We start from the raw sequence: 15,352 nt of genomic DNA on the forward strand, positions 1-15,352 counted from the left end.
GCAAGATTTGTTTGATTTGCAAAATGGAGAATGAGATTTGAGAGTTGCAGTGCAGGGAAAGATTTCCAGTGTATATCATATGGCTTCAGAGGACTTCGAATATACAGGTGCATCTCAATAAATTAGAATGTCGTGGAAAAGTTCATTTATTTCAGTAATTCAACTCAAATTGTGAAACTCGTGTATTAAATAAATTCAGTGCACACAGACTGAAGTAGTTTAAGTCTTTGGTTCTTTTAATTGTGATGATTTTGGCTCACATTTAACAAAAACTCACCAATTCACTATCTCAAAAAATTAGAATACATCATAAGACCAATAAAAAAACATTTTTAGTGAATTGTTGGCCTTCTGGAAAGTATGTTCATTTACTGTATATGTACTCAATACTTAGGGTAGGGGCTCCTTTTGCTTTAATTACTGCCTCAATTCGGCGTGGCATGGAGGTGATCAGTTTGTGGCACTGCTGAGGTGGTATGGAAGCCCAGGTTTCTTTGACAGTGGCCTTCAGCTCATCTGCATTTTTTGGTCTCTTGTTTCTCATTTTCCTCTTGACAATACCCCATAGATTCTCTATGGGGTTCAGGTCTGGTGAGTTTGCTGGCCAGTCAAGCACACCAACACCATGGTCATTTAACCAACTTTTGGTGCTTTTGGCAGTGTGGGCAGGTGCCAAATCCTGCTGGAAAATGAAATCAGCATCTTTAAAAAGCTTGTCAGCAGAAGGAAGCATGAAGTGCTCCAAAATTTCTTGGTAAACGGGTGCAGTGACTTTGGTTTTCAAAAAACACAATGGACCAACACCAGCAGATGACATTGCACCCCAAATCATCACAGACTGTGGAAACTTAACACTGGACTTCAAGCAACTTGGGCTATGAGCTTCTCCACCCTTCCTCCAGACTCTAGGACCTTGGTTTCCAAATGAAATACAAAACTTGCTCTCATCTGAAAAGAGGACTTTGGAACACTGGGCAACAGTCCAGTTCTTCTTCTCCTTAGCCCAGGTAAGATGCCTCTGACGTTGTCTGTGGTTCAAGAGTGGCTTAACAAGAGGAATACGACAACTGTAGCCAAATTCCTTGACATGTCTGTGTGTGGTGGCTCTTGATGCCTTGACCCCAGCCTCAGTCCATTCCTTGTGAAGTTCACCCAAATTCTTGAATCGATTTTTCTTGACAATGATAAGGCTGCGGTTCTCTCGGTTGGTTGTGCATCTTTTTCTTCCACACTTTTTCCTTCCACTCAACTTTCTGTTAACATGCTTGGATACAGCACTCTGTGAACAGCCAGCTTCTTTGGCAATGAATGTTTGTGGCTTACCCTCCTTGTGAAGGGTGTCAATGATTGTCTTCTGGACAACTGTCAGATCAGTAGTCTTCCCCATGATGGTGTAGCCTAGTGAACCAAACTGAGAGACCATTTTGAAGGCTCAGGAAACCTTTGCAGGTGTTTTGAGTTGATTAGCTGATTGGCATGTCACCATATTCTAATTTTTTGAGATAGTGAATTGGTGGGTTTTTGTTAAATGTGAGCCAAAATCATCACAATTAAAAGAACCAAAGACTTAAACTACTTCAGTCTGTGTGCATTGAATTTATTTAATACACGAGTTTCACAATTTGAGTTGAATTACTGAAATAAATGAACTTTTCCACGACATTCTAATTTATTGAGATGCACCTGTATAGACTTGCATGGACTTTTATGGTATTTTTTGTCCTTTTTGCGGTTTGACAGGTGTTGTATAGAAAAGAGGTATGAGAAAATTCTTCAAAAATTTACTTTTTGTGTTCCACAGAAAAAATAGGGTGTATGCGGTAAGTACTGACAGATTTTCCATTTTTGGGTGAGTTATTTAACTGATTGAAGGTATCAGAAAAATGGCAAGCAACTTTAACAGCACATACAATTGATTCCCTTCGTTCAGTCATTAGGCAATATTAGGCATTTTTTTCTGTCTTCTTGCTCTTTTATGTGTATTTTTATTTCAGACTTGGTAATGAAGCAAGCCTTGAGTGGTGAATTAATGAGGGTCTATTTGAATGGTGTAAATGAGACAGGAAACAGCCCCAAACACACACACTTTTAGCTGGCATACACATTCAGCTGGGTGATAAAGATAAAGAAGCAGACCGATAGAGTTCAGTGTTCCTCAATCCGACCCCGGGGAGTCTGTGACATTTCAATGGGCTACCATGTCACTATCACTCAAGTGTACTGAGTGAGTGATCTTTCACCTATACTCCTGATGGAAGTGCAGGTGTGTGTGTGTGTGTGTGTAGGTGCAAAGAGATTTTAGACAGACTGTAAATGAGGATGCCGGACATTATAATCTAAGTCTCAGCTCTATTCTACTCTGTTGTCAAGCAAAATGGCAGCTCTTCTCTTTTGTGTTGTTCATAGACTCTTGCTTCAATGTAAAGCTAATGAGCTAATAGTAATTAGGCTATATGCTAATGTATTTCTTAGAAATCAACAAAATAAACTTTTAGCAGATGAATGCATTTAGTATTTACTTTTTATCTTCCGGAAAAAATAAATACAAATAAAATAAATAAAATGGACGAAAAATGAACATAATATTTATGACTCATCTTATCTGCAGGGGTGTGTGCAAATTTGTGTCCAATAAAATGCTGCCTACAATGAGAATGGCTCCTCCTCCTCATACCACCTGCTACTGATCAGCAAAAGCAAGTAGTAAATCATGGTTTATGTTGACGTAAACTGTAAAGGCTATTTGGCTATTTAAAAAACAACAACAACAACAACAACAACAACAACAACAACAACAAAAACGTCCTGTTTCAAAAGGAAATACATGAACATATTTCAGCATTGCATTTATCAAACCATTACATAGGACCTTATGAAGAAGAGATCCCAAGTGTAAGAAATTAAAAAGTATGAAATAAAACATTTGTACAGGGCTCCTATTGAAATTTATATCATAATTTGCAGTCAATCCTGAAGGATCCAGTGGGAATTTTAATGAAGAATTTTAACACACACACACACACACACACACACACACCAATGAGGAAATGAACTGAACAGCTGAACTCATCACAATTCAATACTGGATATTCAGAGTGGTTGAGGTTTTATTACGATAATTTTGCAAACAAAACCAGACAAACAGTGCCATCCAGTGTTTCATGCAGGTATTACACCTGAGCCCATGGCCCTAGAAGTTTATTGACGTTGATTTGGACAGTCCAAGGAGATCTATACAACCTGGAGAAAGCTACCCATTAGCATTCCTATGCATCTCAATGGCAGTTTCTCTGCTGGCGCAGGACCCCCCATAAGTACACAATTTGAAATTTGCAATCTTTGCTCATAGACCTTATTTATAGCTCGCCATATTTGATTTTTGAATGAAGCAGTGAGGGATAGATATATATTCTACTCAGTGACACTGTATAAAGCTGTAAAATGCTCCTAGATCACATACAAGTTTTTAATTATACAAAAGCCAGTAATAATAAAATAAAGTAATAAAATAAAGAACAGAGTAAACAGTACTTTTGGCAACAGGAGCAATTAAACGTAAAAAAAATAAATAAATAAAATTAAACAAATCTCAATATAAAAACATTAAAAAATTATCTAATGCATAAATACTGATGTAATGCAGTCAGAGTTTGACTGAGAAGTAGACCTGTCATTGAAATGTATTCGGCTCAAAGCTACTAAAGTTTTCTAGCTAATGACAGTGCTTTTCTCTTGTTCTTGTCAATATTGCTGTATGTTTGATTAATATAATAAAAATGATAGGTCTATAACGGACAGCAGCATGTCTATTAGTGCATTTACACATCGCACAGATCCAATATTTTGAAATAAACTCAGCAAAAAAAGAAACATGCTCTCACTTTCAACTGCTTTTATTTTCAGCAAACTTAACGTGTAAATATTTGTATGAACATAAAAAGATTCAACAACTAAGACACAAATGGAATAATGTGTCCCTGAACAAAGTGGGTGTCAAAATCAGAAGTAACAGTCAGTATCTGGTGTGGCCATCAGCTGCATTAAGTACTGCAGTGCATCTCCTCCTGTGAGATGTTACCCCACTCTTCCACCAAGGCACTTGCACGTTCCCAGACATTTCTGGGGGAATGGCCCTAGCCCTCACCCTCACACAGGTCCCAGACGTGCACAATGGGATTGAGATCCGGGCTCTTCGCTGGCCATGGCAGAACACTAACATTCCTGCCTTGCAGGAAATCATGCACAGAACGAGCAGTATGGCTGGTGGCATTGTCATGCTGGAGGGTCATGTCATGATGAGCCTGCAGCAAGGGTACCACATAAGGGAGGAGGATGTCTTCCCTGTAACGCACAGCATTGAGATTGCCTGCAATGACAGCAAGCTCAGTCCGATAATGCTGTGACACACCGCCCCAGACCATGACGGACCCTCCACCTCCAAATCAATCCTGCTCCAGAGTACAGGCCTCGGTGTAACGCTCATTCCTTCAACAATAAACGCGAGTCCGACCATCACCCCTGGTGAGACAAAACTGTGACTCGTCAGTGAAGAGCACTTTTTGCCAGTCCTGTCTGGTCCAGCGAAGGTGGGTTTGTGTTCATAGACTACGTTGTTGCTGGTGATGTCTGGTAAGGACCTGCCTTACAACAGGCCTACAAGCCCTCAGTCCAGCCTTTCTCAGCCTATTGCGGACAGTCTGAGCACTGATGGAGGGATTGTGCATTCCTGGTGTAACTCGGGCAGTTGTTGTTGCCATCCTGTACCTGTCCCGCAGGTGTGATATTCGGATGTACCGATCCTGTGCAGGTGTTGTTACACACGGTCTGCCTCTGCGAGGACGATCAGCTGTGCTTCCTGTCTCCCTGTAGTGCTGTCTTAGGCGTCTCACAGGATGGATATTGCAATTTATTGCCCTGGCCACATCTGCAGTCTTCATGCCTCCATGCAGCATGCCTAAGGCACGTTCACGCAGATGAGCAGGGACCCTGGGAATCTTTCTTTTGGTATTTTTCAGAGTCAGTAGAAAAGTCTATTTAGTGTCCTAAGTTTTTATAACTGTGAACTTAATTGCATACCATCTGTAAGCTGTTAGTGTCTTAACGAATTAGTTGTGGCCAAAAATATTGGCACCCTTGGTAAATTTGAGCAAAGAAGGCTGTGAAAAATATGTCTTTAATGTTTATCCATTTGATCTTTCATTCAAAATATTCACAAAAATCTATCCTCTAATGGATTTCAAACAACTGCAAACACAACACAAGTTAAAAATAGTAATAATAATAATAATTAAATAATATTTTTGTCAGATATATGTGTGGCAAAATTATTGGCACCCTTTTATTCAATACTTTGTGAAACCTCCCTTTGTCAAGATAACAGCTCTGAGTATTCTCCTATAATGCCTAATGAGGTTGGAGAACACATGGCAAGGGATCTGAGACCAATCCTCCATACAGAATCTCTCCAGATCCTTCAAATTCCGAGGTCCACGCTGGTGGTCTCTCCTCTTCAATTCACCCCGCAGGTTTTCTATGGGGTTCAGGTCAGGAGACTTGGGATGGCCATGGCATAACCTTGATTTTGTGGTCATTTTTGTTTTGATTTTGATGTGATTTGGATCATTGTCCTGCTGGAAGATCCAACCAGGGCCCATCTTAAGCTTTCTGGCAGAGGCAGTCAGGTTTTGATTTTTTATCAGTTGGTATTTGATAGAGTCCTTGATGCCATGTATCCGAACAGGATGTCCAGGACCTCTGGCATAAAACCGGCCCCACAAAATTAAAGAGCCACCACCATATTTAACTGTGGGCATGGGGTACTTTTCCATATGGCTACCTCTCTTTGTGCGCTAAACCCATCTCTGGTGTTTGCTGCCAAAAAGCTCTGTTTTTGTTTCATCTGACCATAGAACCTAGTCCCATTTGAAGTCCCAGTAGTGTCTGGCAAACTGAAGATGCTTGAATTTTTTTGGATGAGAGCAGAGGCTTCTTGAAATCCTCCCAAACAACTTGTTGTGATGTAGGTGATATCTGATTGTAGTTTTGGAGACTTTCTGACCCCAAGACCCAACTAATTTCTGCAATTCTCCAGCTGTGATCTTTGGAGAATTTTTGGCCATTCGAACCATCTCCTCACCGTGGTTGGAAACAATATAGACACATGTCCTCTTCCAGGCCGATTCTTAACATCTCCAGTTGATTGGAACTTCTAATTATTGCCCTGAGTGTAGAAATGGGCATTTCCAATGCTTTAGCTATTTTATTATAATCACTTCCCATTTTGTGAAGCTCAACAACCTTTTGCAGCACATCATAACTTTATTCTTGGTCTTACCCATTGTGATGGATGACTAAGGGAATTTGGATTTTGTGTTACCTCATTTATACCTCTGTGAAACAGGAAGTCATGGCTGAACAATTTCATGTTCCTAGTCATCCAGGTGTACTAAAAATGAAAAAATATGAATGGGAATATACTTCAGATATATTTTACTCATAAGAATTTTTAGGGGTGCCAATAATTGTGGCAAACATGTTTTGGAGAAAAATATGTATTTAATTATGAGATTTTCCCCACCTTTCAGTTAGTTTACGTCAATTAAACGATAGATTTTTGTGAATATTTTGAAAAAGATCAAAAGAATAAACAATAAAAACATATTTTTCACAGCATTCTTTGCTCATATTTACCAAGGGTGTCAATATATTTGGTCACAACTGTATTAGCAATGTCTATAAAACGGCATATTGTCACCTCAGAAACATTTCCAAAGTACTTGCTATTCTCTCCCCCACTGGTAGTGAGAAACTCATTCATGCATTTGTTACATCTAGACTTGACTACTGCAGTAGTGTTTTGGCTGGGTTACCAAAGATCTCTATCAAAAACTTACAAAGATTTCAAAACTCAGCTGCACGAATGCTGATTCACACTAAAATGAGAAATCACATTACTCCGACACTCAGATCTCTTCACTGGCTGCCTGTCTCCTTCAGAATTGATTTCAAGATCCTTTTATTAGTTTTCAAATGTCTTCAAGGTACTGCTCCTACATAACTTTGTAATATGGTTACTAAATATATTCCAGCAAGATCACTCAGATCAATCAATGGCAACTTGTTGGTTGTACCCAAAACATGTCTAAAAACCGGTGAGACAGCCTCCAGTTATTACGGTCCCAAGCTGTGGAACTCTCCCTGTCAACCTACGTAGACTCACTTTACACTTTTAAAAAGTATCTCAAAACACACTTGTTCACGAGGGCCTTTCCTTGAGGATTTTATTTACTTAATCTCTTGCTTATTTCATTTTACTTTGTGGTTTATTTTCCTATTATTTTATATCAATTTCCGTATGTATGTATGTTTTTCTTTTCTTTTTTGTTTCATTTGTGTGAAGGCATATGCACATGTATATCTTTTCTGTAAAGCACTTTGTAAACACTGTTTTTAAAAGGTGCTATATAAAAAAAGCTTTACTTGATTAAACCAAATGTTCTCATTGTATGTCACAGTAATTAATTCAGTGTGAAACAGGAGCACTCAATACAGCACATGCAGTCATATGCATGTAAGCGTTTGAAAGCAGCTGGCTGTGTAGTCTAACAGTGCACGGGTAGCGAACTGAATTAGTTTTTGGTACTGCCGGTAATTTTAATATTGGTGGCTATTAAAATATTGAACTAAGCAGAGATTCTGCAGAACCCCTAGTCAGTCGTGGCGCTGCAACCAGTTTGGGAACCACTGGTCTATACCTCACAGCCTCATTGTCATTACTATGAAAAATTAAAGATGCCACAATCAGGAATTTTTTAACCAATCACCTGAGTCATAAATGCCATAAGACTAATCACCCTGGAACTGCAAAAAAAATGTGTGTGTTTGTCTTCATGCAGAGCTGCGCAGACTGATCGGCACCTGGCTTGACACAGTACAATGCATAACGGTAAGAAATTTTGTCCAACTGTGATGGCTCTCTTTTCAACTCTTCCCCTGACTGCAACTGGCAAATCTTGCCGATTGGTAAGGCGAGGCACAGTTGAAGTTGAACACACCTAATTAAATTCTGCTGCGCTGACTGACTGATGACACTACCAAAACATGTACAGTCCCAAACCCTTCACTAGGGACTGTCCCGAGCTGTGAAATTAAAGGGAGCAGAGAGGGAAAAATATAAGTCCATTTTACACTTTTAAAAGCCTCCCAATAACTGTGCATTCTTAAAACACCTAGTATAATATAATGATATATTTTTGATGTATATGTTGCTTGTAAGACATTTATTTAATCAGAATACAAAGCTAAATCAAAGCTAAATCTGAATGGCCATAAATTAAGAAAGATGCTCTTTGGGCCCAGATGGTGTAATTACAGCATTTACCAGCAGGGACTAACTGGGCCATGCTAACCAGCCAAACAAGAGTTTTGTTCTGTTTCAACATTTACATGTTGAGATTTAAGGAGCTTGTTCATTCATGAAAATGACCAGAAATTGACATGAACATATCAAGCCAAGACTACAGCTCTCACATTCTTTGCCCTTTAAATGCTTTAACATTTACATTTACAAGACTGGATCGTGCTGAGCTCATATATAATGAATATTACTAAATAATGAATTTACAAAATGTGCAACATGATAAGGATGTGACAGGATCAACACATGTAGCTTCTTACCTTAGTATGTTGTGCATCTGATCATACAGCAGAGAAACCTCTGTATGCAATAGAGAGTACTTGAGGGAGATTGCAGAATGCAAAAGCTGAACATGTACACCTCTACAATACAAATGAGAGTCTATCAAGTGTAATCTTACTGTAGAGATCCCTCTGGTATTGTCTGAAAACCATTGGAACTCTGTCCAATTTTGTAGCTCAGATCTGGATGAGTACATCAGAATGCTCTTCAAACTCTATCTACATGAGACAAAGGTTATGTTTCATTAATGTTTCTCACAAATGTTGCATGAGCATAGCATTCCCATATATACAGCAATGACCAGGAGCATGCAAAATCTACAAGCTGCACTGCATGTCTGATCAAACATGATTGTAATTTAATTAAGATATCATTTTTAGTTGTTTAACTCATTGCAAAGTACTGTAGATAGACAGGACTATGGTTAGAGATTACACTGTGGGCTGGTGAATTCTTATCTGAGTTTCCTTGCTTTAGTTTGAAATGATCAAATCATGCCAAGATGGATCTGACTGTTTGCCTGTGCTTTCCGGAACAGCATGAGCTCAACTAATAATCAGAATGGCTTCTCTAACTTTCTTTGCAGTTCTCTTTTATAGAATAACATTGAAAACTGTCTTCCTCTGGCTTAACCAGATTTGTATTTTTACATTTCTAGATGTAGTTATTTGTAAATATTTTGGACACCTGTCAAATCCTCAGTAGCAACAGACTTTATTTGGAGTGACAGATTAGAATTGAAGACTGCAGCATTGTCAAAGGGCACTATAGATCTAGATCTTAGGGTTTCTATCTAAAGATAGTAAAGACATAGAGGAATGAGACATGCAGGAAAGACACTCTTTTCCTTTGAATTTCTTCAGAGTGAGCAATAAACAATAATGCCTGAGGGTGAGACACACAGGCAGACAAAATAACTAGGATGAAAATGATAGATGTTGTGTCTACTGGAGAATGTGTGTCTGCAGATGAAAATACACTAACATTGCTTGAATTTGTCAGCTGTCTTGGCAAATGTTCTAACACTTTTTTTTCACAAATAATAGTTCATGCTAAATTTTTATGTTGTATTTCTGAAGCTAACCATGACAGAATCCAGGCAAGAGGAGCGGCCCATAAGATGATTCCTGTATCACTTCAGACGTGTGTGAGTCTGTTCTGTCATTTGTTCAGTCTTTACATCTGCTCAACTTTTCTGACTCTACACTGCCATCTGTCAGTAAGAGACCTTCATCTAAAACAATTTTAAACATTATTTGTTTTAGATCTTGCATAATTATTATATATGCAGTTTTTATGAGCTCATTATTCTTAACATTTTAAGTTCAAAATATTAACAGCTGCAGTCTTGAAATAGCACAAAATAGGCATTGTTTTAAAGCTTAGAAGCTGTACTTTACAATGCATGTAGGCACCATGACCAAAACTGAACAATTGCTTTGAAATTTGCAGACAAATCAAAAGTTACATTTTGAAAATGTGTATATATATATATATATATATTTTTTTTAAATCAGTAAAAACATAAAACTGATTAAATAGCCACGTGTCATTTGTTGTTGGAAAGCTCTCATAGAGTAGAATACAACCAGCCTATTTGTTTTACTCACAGACATAAATATAGTGAGTGATATCTACTGTGGCAGGGTGAGCAAGAGACAGACAGTGGGTGTGGCGTCAAGCCTCGGAGAGGCATTTATTGGAAACAATAATAAACGTAAAATGTCCAAAAGGGGTAATAAAGTGTCCAAGAGGGAATAGTGTTCATAATAAAAGGGGGAATCTGGCATCCTCGCGGTGAACGGGGCTCCGTGAAAGGGGCGGCGTAGTGTTCATAGGAAAGCCCAGGCACGGGCTGGGTCAGTCGACCACTCACGCTCTCCTCCAAAGTCTACAGCGCGTGGGGCGGCGGCGTCACTGGTGTCATGCACAGCGAGCCACGTGATAAGGATTGACTGTCTCAGAAGAGGAGGCAACTGAGACTTGTCCTACGCCACCCGGATTGAGGTGAGTAACCGTGCCACCACGAGGACCTACTAAGTAGTGGGAATTGGGCATTCCAAATTGGGAGAAAAGGGGATAAAAAAATAAAAGAAATAATAAAAATAAAAAAACACCTTCAGAGCTTAAAGGGTTAACTTAGGTTAACTTATTGAAGAATGAATTTACAGAAAATATGCTTTATTATAAAACCACAATTCTAAGATTAATGAATAGATTATAATAACTTTAAACTTTTGAAGTGTCTCTATAATTACTTTTGCATTCGTGTCATTGGAAATTCAGCCTTTATTATTATAAAAAATTACTTTTAGAAACAGTATGTTTTAATTATGAAAAAAAAAAGAAAGATTTAAAAGTAGGAGTACATTTTTGAAAGAGGATATTATGAAATGTTTGATAAAATCAAACTTTTTTTATATATTATAAAATTAATGGGTACGTTTTATTTATTGGTTTATTTTATTATTTAATGACCCAGTTATTTTAAAACAAAGTGGCACATTTAATTATTGGTTTAATAATTTTTTATTGTTTTAATTATTTCAAATTGAACACTACATGATTTTCAGCTAAATTTAAACAGTAAAATAACTGTGAAAAACAAAGCAATTAATCAAACAGCTAAATGGAAAAAAATAATAATAATAATATAAAAAAACAAAAAAAAAAAAACAAATCATTGTTCTGGCCTAAATTGACTTTTAAAAATAATTTGTCCCTGTCTTCCCATCTCAAACTGAAGAAAAACTGAAATATTAATATTTATCTTGGAAAAAAAAAATCCTTTAAGTCCTATACCATATGTGATTTATATCATTTTAGGAAATTGTGCTTATATTTTCTGTCACAACTATTATATGACAACTATTAAACACATCTTTTCTCAGCGCATTACCTATCTATTACTGATTGATGTTTTCATACCCCCTTTGTAATTGAGATTTTAACTTCTGTTGAAATGTATATTAATGTACTTTGTCCTGTTAAATGTATATGGAGTGTAAAGTGTCCTTGAGCTTGTGGAAAGATTCTTCTTTGAGCATTAGATTGTTTTGTATTGATTTTTTCTGAACTGATTAATTATGTAATTGGCATGATACATATTTACCTGACAAATAAATTGTAAATTTTGATTACTCAGGATTCTCATGAACTCATTATTACCAGTAAATAAAGCGCATATGATGTTGCCGTGAGCGTATGTGACCAGGAAAAGATTATTACTGCGGGCCATGAATGCACGCAAATCCTCTGGTACTGTCAGTCACTGACTTATCGCTCACCTTAAGCAAGCTGTATGTATGTGATTAAGTAAAGCTATCAGTTGATTATAAGCAAGCCTGATTTAATGATATTGTAAACCCTGCAACCACTGACCTAAAGATGAACTGCCAACCTCATGACTGTGAGATCTATGTAATTCCAGCAGACTCTAAATGATATTGACACCTCTTAAAAGAATGAGAACAACAGAGTAATTCAAAAACATCAAATTATGATTATATCTAAAATGATGATCAGAGATAGATTGGAGCATTCATCTAAATTCAAGGTCTATTAAATTGGAGTCATTTTAAATTATTGATGGAGTCAGATTCGGTTTTAACTAAATCAAATACACTATATGGCCAAAAGTTTGTGGACACCATATGTGCTTGATGAACATTTGATTTCAAAACCTTAAGCATCAATTTCCCCCTTTGCTGTAATAACAGCTTCCGCTATTTTGGGAAGGCTTTCCACTATACTGTATGTAGTAACATGGCTGCAGGGATTTGCTCTCATTCAGACACAAGGCTATCAGTGAGGTCAGGAACTGATGTTGGTCGATGGGACCTGACTTACAGTTGCTGTTCCAGTTCACCTCAAAAGTGATCAGTGGGGTTCAGGTCTGGGCTTTGTGCAGGCCAGTCAATTTCTTCCACACCAGACACAGTAAACCATTTCTTTATGGACCTCACTTTGTTCACAGGGGCATTGTCATGCTGGAACAGAAAAGAGCTATCCCCAAACAGTTGCCACAAATTTGGAAGCACACAAAGCCCAAGCCATTACATAAAGAAACATTAAGATTTTTCTTTACTGGATTTAATGTAGTTACCAAATTCGTTAATTAGAAGGGGGTGTCCACAAACTTTTGGCCATATAGTGTAGTTTAAGATGCAAAACCAATGTTGTGTCAGGAAAGACATCAATGTGTACTGAAGCTCCTGACCCGCATGCATGATTTTATGCATTGCACTGCTGCCACGTGATTGGCTGATAAGATAATCGCATTAATAAGTAGGTGTACAGGTTCCTAATAAAGTGCTCAGTGAGTGTATACAGCAGGGGTCAGCAACCTTTTTGACATGGAGTGCCATTTTTTATTTTCCTAGTTAATGGCTGTGCCGATGTTTTTCAATCCCAGCTTTCATGTGCCTTTGCATGCTTTCCACCGGTCTTTCACATTGCTGACTTTATGCCACTCCTGGCACAAAGATTCAGGCAGGAATTCATCAGACACTGGAATGGAATATCGCATATCGTGGCGCCGTTTGCGGCCCTCTTCAGCCTGACATGACCCGTTCAGCTTATCGCGGCCCGTTCGCCCCGTTTCTCGGCCGGCCCACTGGGAAAAGTTCCATTTCTCCCTATGGACAGTCTGCCCCTGTGTAGAGATACTGATTTAAGAAGCATTTGGGGACACCATACGAGAAGCAGACATGTGAATCACGAGCTCTGCGCACTTTACTGTTTTTTTAATTATTTTCATGTTATAATCCGGTGAGATTCCATACACCCAGTACATATTTGTTCTTTGAGGTAAACATGACAAAGAAGTCAAAATCCTCTGGCTCTGGAGACAATAAAAGACACTTACGTGCTCAAGATGAAACCTCTGGGCCTGCAGACCGGGGACTCTGTAGCGAAATTATATGTAAATAATTAATTAATTTGTTTACGAATCTTGGCCGCATTCGACCACCATTATAAATTAGATAAATGACAAATAACTAGATTATTTGTCTGAATAAAATTCTCCACCATTAAAATCGTAATACAACATCTCGTTGTATCCGCTCACAATTTCTATTGTAAGGAACTAGCTTTAATAAGGGAATTATGATTAATTCACTTACTGGAGTAATATTATTCTCATGGCTTTTTGAAAATAATATTACACATATTTAGGTACAGCTTTGAAGTGAAATCTTTTAAAAACAGGGATGAGATTATTTATCAAAATATACCACAGTCAAATTATCTTTGAAATGGAAAATTGGATGATTAATCACAACTCGTTATAATTAATTATAAATATTTGGATCAGTTAATAGAATTAACTTGATGTAGCTGAATTAATATTACAATCAATTAATCTGTTTGTCTAGCGAACACTCAGTATTGATCGTCTATCAACTCTCAGAAAGGATATTTTTCGTGGCCACAGAAAAATAAGTCTTTCTTAGCATGTAGCTGTGATCAAATGTACACAAAAGCTTTATTTAACCAAATCACAAACACATAAGTAATCTAAACAAACACATACACACAAATCACGCATACATGGGAAATGGAAAAGTGAAAGTGAATGAAACTGGAACAGAACAGGGGAATGAAGCTATGAAAAGAGTCATTTAACCATCTGAAAGAACCATCAGTTTCTTACTTCAAAGCACCTTTGTTAACAAAGGGGTTCACAGCTTATACTAAACCTCTGTTTAGTTAGTTAATTGTACAATAGTTGCAATGCCTTGGCTGTTGAGAGAGAGAGCCCGGATGCAGTCTCAGGAGAAAGTCTTGATGGTTCCTTGAGTCAATGGTGTTGAAGTTGCAATCAGTTTCTTCTGTGTTGAATGAAGAAATGATGATGAACTTGCGGTGTTAGTTTGACTCCGTTATGGTCGAGGAAGTTACACATGGCTTTCCTATGGGGGAATGGAGTGTGTTACTTCTTCCCACATTCCTGAACGTGGCTATCTTCCCCCACCTGGAATGTCTCTGAGGTCCACTAGTTGCTGGACTAGTGTCAGCAAAGGGGGAGTAAAAGCTCATGATTAGTGGGAGAGCCGACATCTCGGAGTCTGCTTGGGCCTACATGGACCTTTGCTTGTTACGGTCTTGAGACGTCTGTTGGATTATTCATTAAACAATGAATAATTGTGTGTCTGACTGGTCCAGATGCTACACTCGATTTGGAAAGCGCGTCGGGAGAAGAAATCCAGCGTCAACAGTCCAACATCTCAGTGATGCTGATGAAGGTTGTTGCTGACTTGGAGGATCTCGCTGTAATACGTCGATCGATTACGGTGATGGAAACAAAATTCTCTGAGTTGGTCACAAGAGTGACAGAAGTTGAGAAACGGATCGATTATCTGGAATCATCGGCTTTTGCACTGATGTTTCCGTCCAAACTGAGAATAGAAATGAAGGATGGTCGCAGGGTATTTACGTGTCCAAAGCAGTCACTGTATTTTATAAAAACAATGGGTGAGTAAGCCATTTGGGGTTTTTCATGTAGCTCCAGAGTGGATTAACTCGCTTTACTTACTCTGGCTCTCTGAGGTAGCTGGGCGCCATTTTTGTTTCTTTTTGCGCTGGCTCCGTCTAGAGGTTGGAGTTTGTTTTGTGGAATAACACTCTTCGAGAAACTTTTGCATGGATGGA

This window comes from Myxocyprinus asiaticus, chromosome 17 (genome assembly GCF_019703515.2).
Source record: "Myxocyprinus asiaticus isolate MX2 ecotype Aquarium Trade chromosome 17, UBuf_Myxa_2, whole genome shotgun sequence".
NCBI classification, from domain to species: Eukaryota; Metazoa; Chordata; class Actinopteri; order Cypriniformes; family Catostomidae; genus Myxocyprinus; species Myxocyprinus asiaticus.